The sequence below is a fragment of the Monodon monoceros genome, unplaced genomic scaffold (assembly GCF_005190385.1).
Source record: "Monodon monoceros isolate NGI ecotype Baffin Bay Population unplaced genomic scaffold, NGI_Narwhal_1 Super_Scaffold_3, whole genome shotgun sequence".
Classification (NCBI taxonomy): domain Eukaryota; kingdom Metazoa; phylum Chordata; class Mammalia; order Artiodactyla; family Monodontidae; genus Monodon; species Monodon monoceros.
The window spans coordinates 100,502,922-100,510,575 of NW_021703780.1; positions in this window are offsets into that span (position 1 = coordinate 100,502,922).

Consider the following 7,654-nt stretch of genomic DNA (forward strand, 5'->3'; position numbering starts at 1 on the left):
ACACACACACACACACACACACACACACACACACACACACACACACAGAAACGACAATTATAGGCCAGTATCACTGATGAACATAGATGAAAAAATCCTCAACAAAATATTAGCAAACCAAATCCAACAATACATTAAAAGGATCATACACCATGATCAGGTGGGATTTATCCCAGGGATGTAATAAGGATATTTCAATATCCACACACAAAAATATCAACGTGATACACCACATTAACAAATTGCAGAATGAAAAAATCATATGATCGGACTTTCCTGGTGGTGCAGTGGTTAAGAATCTGCCTGCCAATACAGGGGACATGGGTTCGAGCCCTGGTCCGGGAAGATCCACATGCTGCAGAGCAACTGGGCCTGTGCGCCACAACTGCTGAGCCTGTGCTCTGGAGCCTGAAAGCCACAACTACTGAGCCCATGTGCCACAACTACTGAAGCCTGTGCGCCTAGAGTCCATGCTTCACAACAAGAGAAACCTGCACACTGCAATGAAGAGTTGCCCCTGCTCACCACAACTAGAGGAAGGCCGTGCGCAGCAACGAAGACCCAATGCGGCCAAAATTAATTAATTAATTATTTTAAAAATCATATGATCATCTCAATAGATGCAGAAAAAGCTTTTGACAAAATTCAACCTTTTATGATAAAAAAACTCTCCAGAAAGTAGATATAGAGGGAATATACCTCAACATAATAAAGGCCATATATGATAAGCCCACAGCTAATATACTCAATGGTGAAAAGGTGAAAGCATTTCCTCTAAGATCAGGGATATCCACTCTACCACTTTTATTTAACATAGTATTGGAAGACCTAGCCACAGCAATCAGACAAGAAAAAGAAATAAAAGGAATCCAAACTGGAAAGGAAGGGTAAAATTGTCACAGTTTGCAGACGACATGATGCTATACACAGAAAATCCTAAAGATGCCACCAAAAAAACTACTAGGGCTCAATGAATTTGGTAAATTCGTAGATACAAAGTTAATATACAGAAATCTATGACATTTCTATACACTAACAACGAACTATCAGAAAGAGAAATTAAGGAAACAATTCCATTTACAATCACATCAAAAAGAATAAAATAGGGAGTTCGCTGGTGGCCTAGTGGTTAGGATTCTGGGCTTTCACTGCTGTGGCCTGGGTTCAATCCCTGGTTGGGGAACTGAGATCCCACAAGCCACACACTGCAGCAAAAGAAGAAGAAGAAGAAGAAAACACCTAGGAGTAAATCTAACTAAGGAGGCAAAAGGCCTGTACTCAAAAAACTGTAAGACACTGATGAAAGAAATCAAAGACAACACAAACAGATGGAAAAGGTTTACCGTGTTCATGGTTGGAAGAATATTGTTAAAATGACTATACTACTCAAGGCAATCTACAGATTCAATGCAATCTCTATCAAATTACCAATGGCATTTTTCACAAAACTAGAAAATTACCAAAGGCATTTTACACAAAACTAGAAAATTTTTTTCATTTGTATGGAAATACAAAAGACCCTGAAGAGCCGAAACAATCTTGAAAAAGAACAGAGGAGGAGGTACCATGCTCTGTGATTCAGATTATACTACAAAACTACAGTAATCAAGGCAGTATGATATTGGTACAAAAACAGACACATAGATCAATGGAACAGAATAGAGAGCCCAGAAATAAACCCACACACCTATGGCCAATTAATCTACAACAATGGAGGCAAGAATTTACAATGGGGGAAAGAATCTCTTCAATAAGTGGGCTGGGAAAACTGGACAGCTACATGTAAAACAATGAAATTAGAATATTTTCTCGCACCATATACAAAAATAAACTCAAAATGGATTAAAGGCTTAAATACAAGGCTGGAACTCCTGGGGGAAAACTCCTAGAGGGATAAAACTCCCAGAGGAAAACACAGGCAGACACTCTGACATAAATCATAGGAATATTTTGGATCTGTCTCCTAAGGCAAAGGAAAAAGCAAAACAAAAATAAACAAATGGAACCTTTGTTTAAAAGATCAACTTAAAAGCTTTTGTACAGAAAAGAAAACCGTCAACAAAATGAAAAGATAACCTACTGAATGGAAGAAAATATTTGCAAATGATATAACCATTAAGGTGTTAATATCCAAAATTATGTAAACAGCTCAAACAATTCAAAATTTTTTTTAAAAACCCAATTTTTAAAATAGGCAGAAGACCTGAATAGACATTTTCCCAAAGACATACAGATGGCCAACAGACATGTGACAAGATGCTCAACACTGCTAATCAGAGAAATGCAAATCAAAACCACAATGAGATATCACCTCACACCTGTTAGAATGGCTACTGTCAAACAGACCACAAAAAACAAATGTTGGCAAGGATGTGGAGAAAGGGAACCTTTGTACACTGTCGGTGGGAATGTAAATTGGTGCAGCCACTATAGAAAACAGTATGGAGTTTCCTCAAAAAACTAAAACTAGAACTACCAGATGATCCAGCAATTCCACTCCTGGGCATATATCTGAAGACAATGAAAACAATAATTTGAAAAGACACATGCACCCCAACATTCATTGCAGCACTATGTACAACAGCCAAGACATGGAAGCAACTTAAGTGCCCATGAACAGCCAACTGGATTAGTACACACATACACACACACACACACACACACTGGAATACTACTCCACCATAAAAAAAAGAAATGAAATACTACCATTTTCAGCAACGTGGATGTACCTAGGGAATATTATGTTCAGTGAAATAAGACAGAAAGACATACTATATGATATCACTCATATTTGGAATCTAAAAAATAATACAAATGAATGTATATGCAAAAACAGACTCACAGATATAAAAAATAAACTTGTAGTTACCAAAGGGGAGAGGGAAGGGGGTAAGAAATTATGGAATTATGGATAATTATGGAATTATCAGATACAAACTACATATATATAAAACAAATAAGCAACAAGGATATACTATATAGCACAGGGAATACACCCATTATCTTATAATTATAAGATAATATCTTATAAGATAATACCTTATAATTATAAGATAATATCTTATAATAACCTATAATGAAATATAATCTGAAAAAATACTTAAACACTATGCTGTATACCCGAAACTAACACAATATTTTAAATCAACTATACTTCAATAAAATAAAAATTAGAGCAGAAATCAATAAAATTAAAAATAGGAAAATAGAGGGAAAAAATCAATGACACCAAAAGCTGATTCTTTGAAAAGATCAGTAAAATCAACTAGCCTCTAGGCAGGTTAATTAAGAAAAAGAGAGAAGGGACTTCCCTGGTGGCGCAGTGGTTAAGAATCCGCCTGCCAATGCAGGGGACATGGGTTCGATCTCTGGTCCGGGAAGATCCCACATGCCGTGGAGCAACTAAGCCTGTGTGCCACAACTACTAAGCCTGCGCTCTAGAGCCCGCGAGCCACAACTACTGAGCCCGTGTGCCACAGCTACTGAAGCCTGCGTGCCTAAAGCCTGAAGAGAAGCCACCTGCAATGAGAAGCCCGTGCATCACAAGGAAGACTAGCTCCCGCTCGCCACAGCTGGAGAAAAGCCCGTGTACAGGAATGAAGACCCAACGCAACCAAAAAGAAAAAAGAAAAAGAGAGAAGACACAAATTACTAATATCAGGAATAAAAGAGGCGATCTTACTATAGATTCCATTGACATTGAAAGGATAATAAAGGAAAACTATGAACTCTAAGCCCACAAGTCTGAACCTAAATGAAATGAACCAATTCTGTGAAAGACACTACCTGTCAAAACTCACACAAGAAGAAATCTGAATAGACCTATATCTATTAAATAATTGAATTAATACCTAATAACCTTCCAAAAGAGAAAGTACAGGCCCAGGTGGGTTCACTGGTAAATTCTACCAAACATTTAAGGAAGGAATTTTTCCAATGCTTTACAATCTCTCGCAGAAGACAGAAGCAGAGGGAATACTTCCTAACTCACTCTATGAGGCCGGCATTACCCTAATGCCAAAACTGTACAAAGACATTATAAGAAAAGAAAACTGGGGAATTCCCTGGAGGTCCAGTGGTTAGGACTCAGCGCTTTCACTGCTGTGGTGCAGGTTCAATCCTTGGTCGAGGAACTAAGATCCCGCAAGCCACACGGTGCAGCCAAAAAAAAAGAAAACTGAAGACGGTATGTCTCATGAACACTGACGGAAAAATCGTCAACAAAATATTAGCAAATGGAATCCAACGCTGTATAAAAAGAATTATACACCACGAACAAGTGGGATTTATCCCAGGTATGCAAGGCTGTTTCAACATCCAATAATCAACGAATGTAATCCATCACATCAACAGGATGAAGAAAAATCACATGATCATATCCATAGATGCAGAAAAGGCATTTGAAAAAAAATCCAACATCCATTAATGATTTTAAAAAAACAACTGTCAGCAAACTAGGAATAGAGGGGAACTTCCTCAATTTGATAAAGAACATCTACAGAAAACCTACAGTGACCATCACATTTAATGGTGAGAAACTAGACACTCCCACTAAGACCAGGAACAAGGCAAGATGTCCCTCTCAGCATTCATCTTCAACATCTTACTGGAAGTCCTAGCTAATGCAAAAGACAAGAAAAGGAAATAAAAGGTGCTATGTATTGGATATCTGTATCCCAACACATGTTGAAACCCTCATCTCCAAAGTGATGGTATTGGAAGATGAGACCTTAGGTCACAAGGGTGCAGCCCTCAGGATGATTAGTGCCCTTATGAGAATGGACATGGAACACGCTTCCTCTCTCTGTGTCTCCATCATGTGAGGCTACGATGAGAAAAGGGGCCATCTGTAAACCAGGAGGAGGGCCCAGCCAAAAACCTGACCATGCTGGCACCCTGATGTCAGACTCCCATCCTCCAGAACTGTGAGAAATAAATATACTTGTTGTTTAAGCCCCCCAGTGTATAGTATCTTGTGACTAAGGCAAAAGGCAATAAAGATTAGGAAGGAAGAAACAAAACTGCCTTCATTTGCAGATGACATGACCATCTACATAGAAATCCAAAAAAATCAATGAAAAAGGGAATTAAAAAGCAACTATAGTAAGATTGCAGGATACAAGGTTAATATACAAAAGTCAACTGTTTTTCTAATACCAGCAACAAACAAGTGAAATTTGAAATCAAAACACAATGCCATTTACATTAGCACCCTCAAAAATGAAACACTTAGATATGAATCTAACAAATGTGTACAAGATCTATATGAGGAAAATTAGAAAACTCCAATAAAATAAATTAAAGAAATAAATGGAGGGCTTCCCTGGTGGCACAGTGGTTAAGAATCCACCTGCCAATGCAGGGGACACAGGTTCGATCCCTGGTCTGGGAGGATCCCACATGCTGCGGAGCAACTAAACCTGTGCGCCACAACTACCAAGCCTGTGCTCTAGACCCCGTGAGCCACAACTACTGAGCCCACGTGCCACAACTACAGAAGCCCACGTGCCTGGAGACCGTGCACCGCAACGAAGAGCAGCCCCCATGCAGCAACAAAGACCCAACGCAGCCAAAACTAAACAAAAAATAAATAAAATAATAAAATAAATAAATTTATTTTTTTAAATGAAATAAATGGAGGTATATTCCATGTTCATGGACAGGAAGACTCAATATTATCAAGATGTCAGTTCTTCAAGTTGATCTCTCCATTCAATGCATTTCTGATCAAAATTCCAGCAAGCTATTTTGTGGGTATTGACCATCTGATTCTAAAGTTTATATGGAGAGGCCAAAGACCCAGAGTTGCCAACTCAATATTGAAAGAGAAGAACAAACTTGAAAGACTGGCAGTATCAGACTTCAAGACTTACTACAAAACTACAGTCATCAAGACAGTGGAATTGTACTACCTCACACTGGTCAGAATGGCCATCATTAAAAAGTCTACAAATAGGGGGCTTCCCTGGTGGCACAGTCGTTGAGGGTCTGCCTGCTAATGCAGGGGACACAGGTTCGAGCCCTGGTCTGGGAAGATCCCACATGCCGCGGAGCAACTAGGCCCACGAGGCACAACTACTGAGCCTGCGCGTCTGGAGCCTGTGCTCCGCAACAAGAGAGGGCAAGATAGTGAGAGGCCCGCGCACCACAATGAAGAGTGGCCCCCGGTTGCCACAACTAGAGAAAGCGCTCGCACAGAAACGAAGACCCAAAACAGCCAAAAATAAAAATAAATTAAAAAAAAAAAGTCTACAAATAACAACTGCTGGAGAGGGTGTGGAGAAAAGGGAACCCTCCTACACTGTTGGTGGGAATGTAAATTGGTGCAGCCACTATGGAAACCAGTATGGAGGTTCCTCAGAAAACTAAAAACAGAACTACCATATGATCCAGTAATCCCACTCCTGGGCATATATACAGAGAAAACCATAATTCGAAAAGATACATGCACCACAATGTTCATTGCCGTACTATTTGCAATATCCAAGACATGGAAACAACCTAAGTGTCCGTCAACAGAGGAATGGATAAAGAAGATGTGGTACATATATACCATGGAATATTACTCAGCCATAAAAAAGACCGAAATAATGCCACTTGCAGCAACACGGACGGACCTAGAGATTGTCATACTGAGTTAAGTCAGTCAGACAGAGAAAGACAAATGTCATGTGATGCCCCTTATATGTGGAATCTAAAAAAAAATGGTACAAATGAACTTATCTACATAACAGAAATAGAGTTACAGAGGTAAATTATGCTTACCAGAGGGTAAGGCGGGGTAGGGATAAAATGGGAGATTGGGACTGACAATATACACACTACTATATATAAAATAGATATCTAATAAGAACCTACTGTATAGCACAGAGAACTCTACTCAATACTCTGTAATGGCCTATATGGGAAAAGACTCTAAAAAAGAGTGGATATATATGTATGTATAACAGATTCACTTTGCTGTACACCTGTAACTAACACAACATTGTAAATCCACTATACTCCAATAATTTTTTAAAAATTAGACACAGACCTTACACCCTTCCTAAAAATTAACTCAAAGTGGATCATAGATCTAAATGTAAAATGAAAAACTTTAAAACCCCTAGAATACAACACAGGAGAAAATCCAGATGACCGCGAGTATGGCTATGATTTTTTAAAGACAACAAAGGCATGATCCATCAAAAATGGTTGATAAGCTGGACTTTGTTAAAATTAAAAATTTCTGCTCTGAGAAAGACACTGTCAAGAGAATAAGCCACAAGACAAGCCACAGATTGGGGGAAAATATTCGCAAAAGACACATGTGATAAAGGACTATTATCCAAAATATACAAAGAACTCTTAAACTCAATAATAAGAAAACAACCTGATTTTTTTTTTAATGGGCAAAGACCCTGAACAGACAAACCACCAAAGAAGATACAGAGATGGCAAATATGCAGACGAAGAGATGTTCGACATATGTCATCAGGGAAATGCAAATTAAAACAATGAGCTACCACTGCACGCCTGTTAGGATGGCCAAAATCCAAAACATCGACAGCACCAAGTGCTGACAAGGATGTGGAGCAACAGGAACTCTCATGCCCTCGTTGCTGAGGGAATGCCAGTTTGCTGGCAGAAAAGCCACAAGCCGTAGAACCACTTT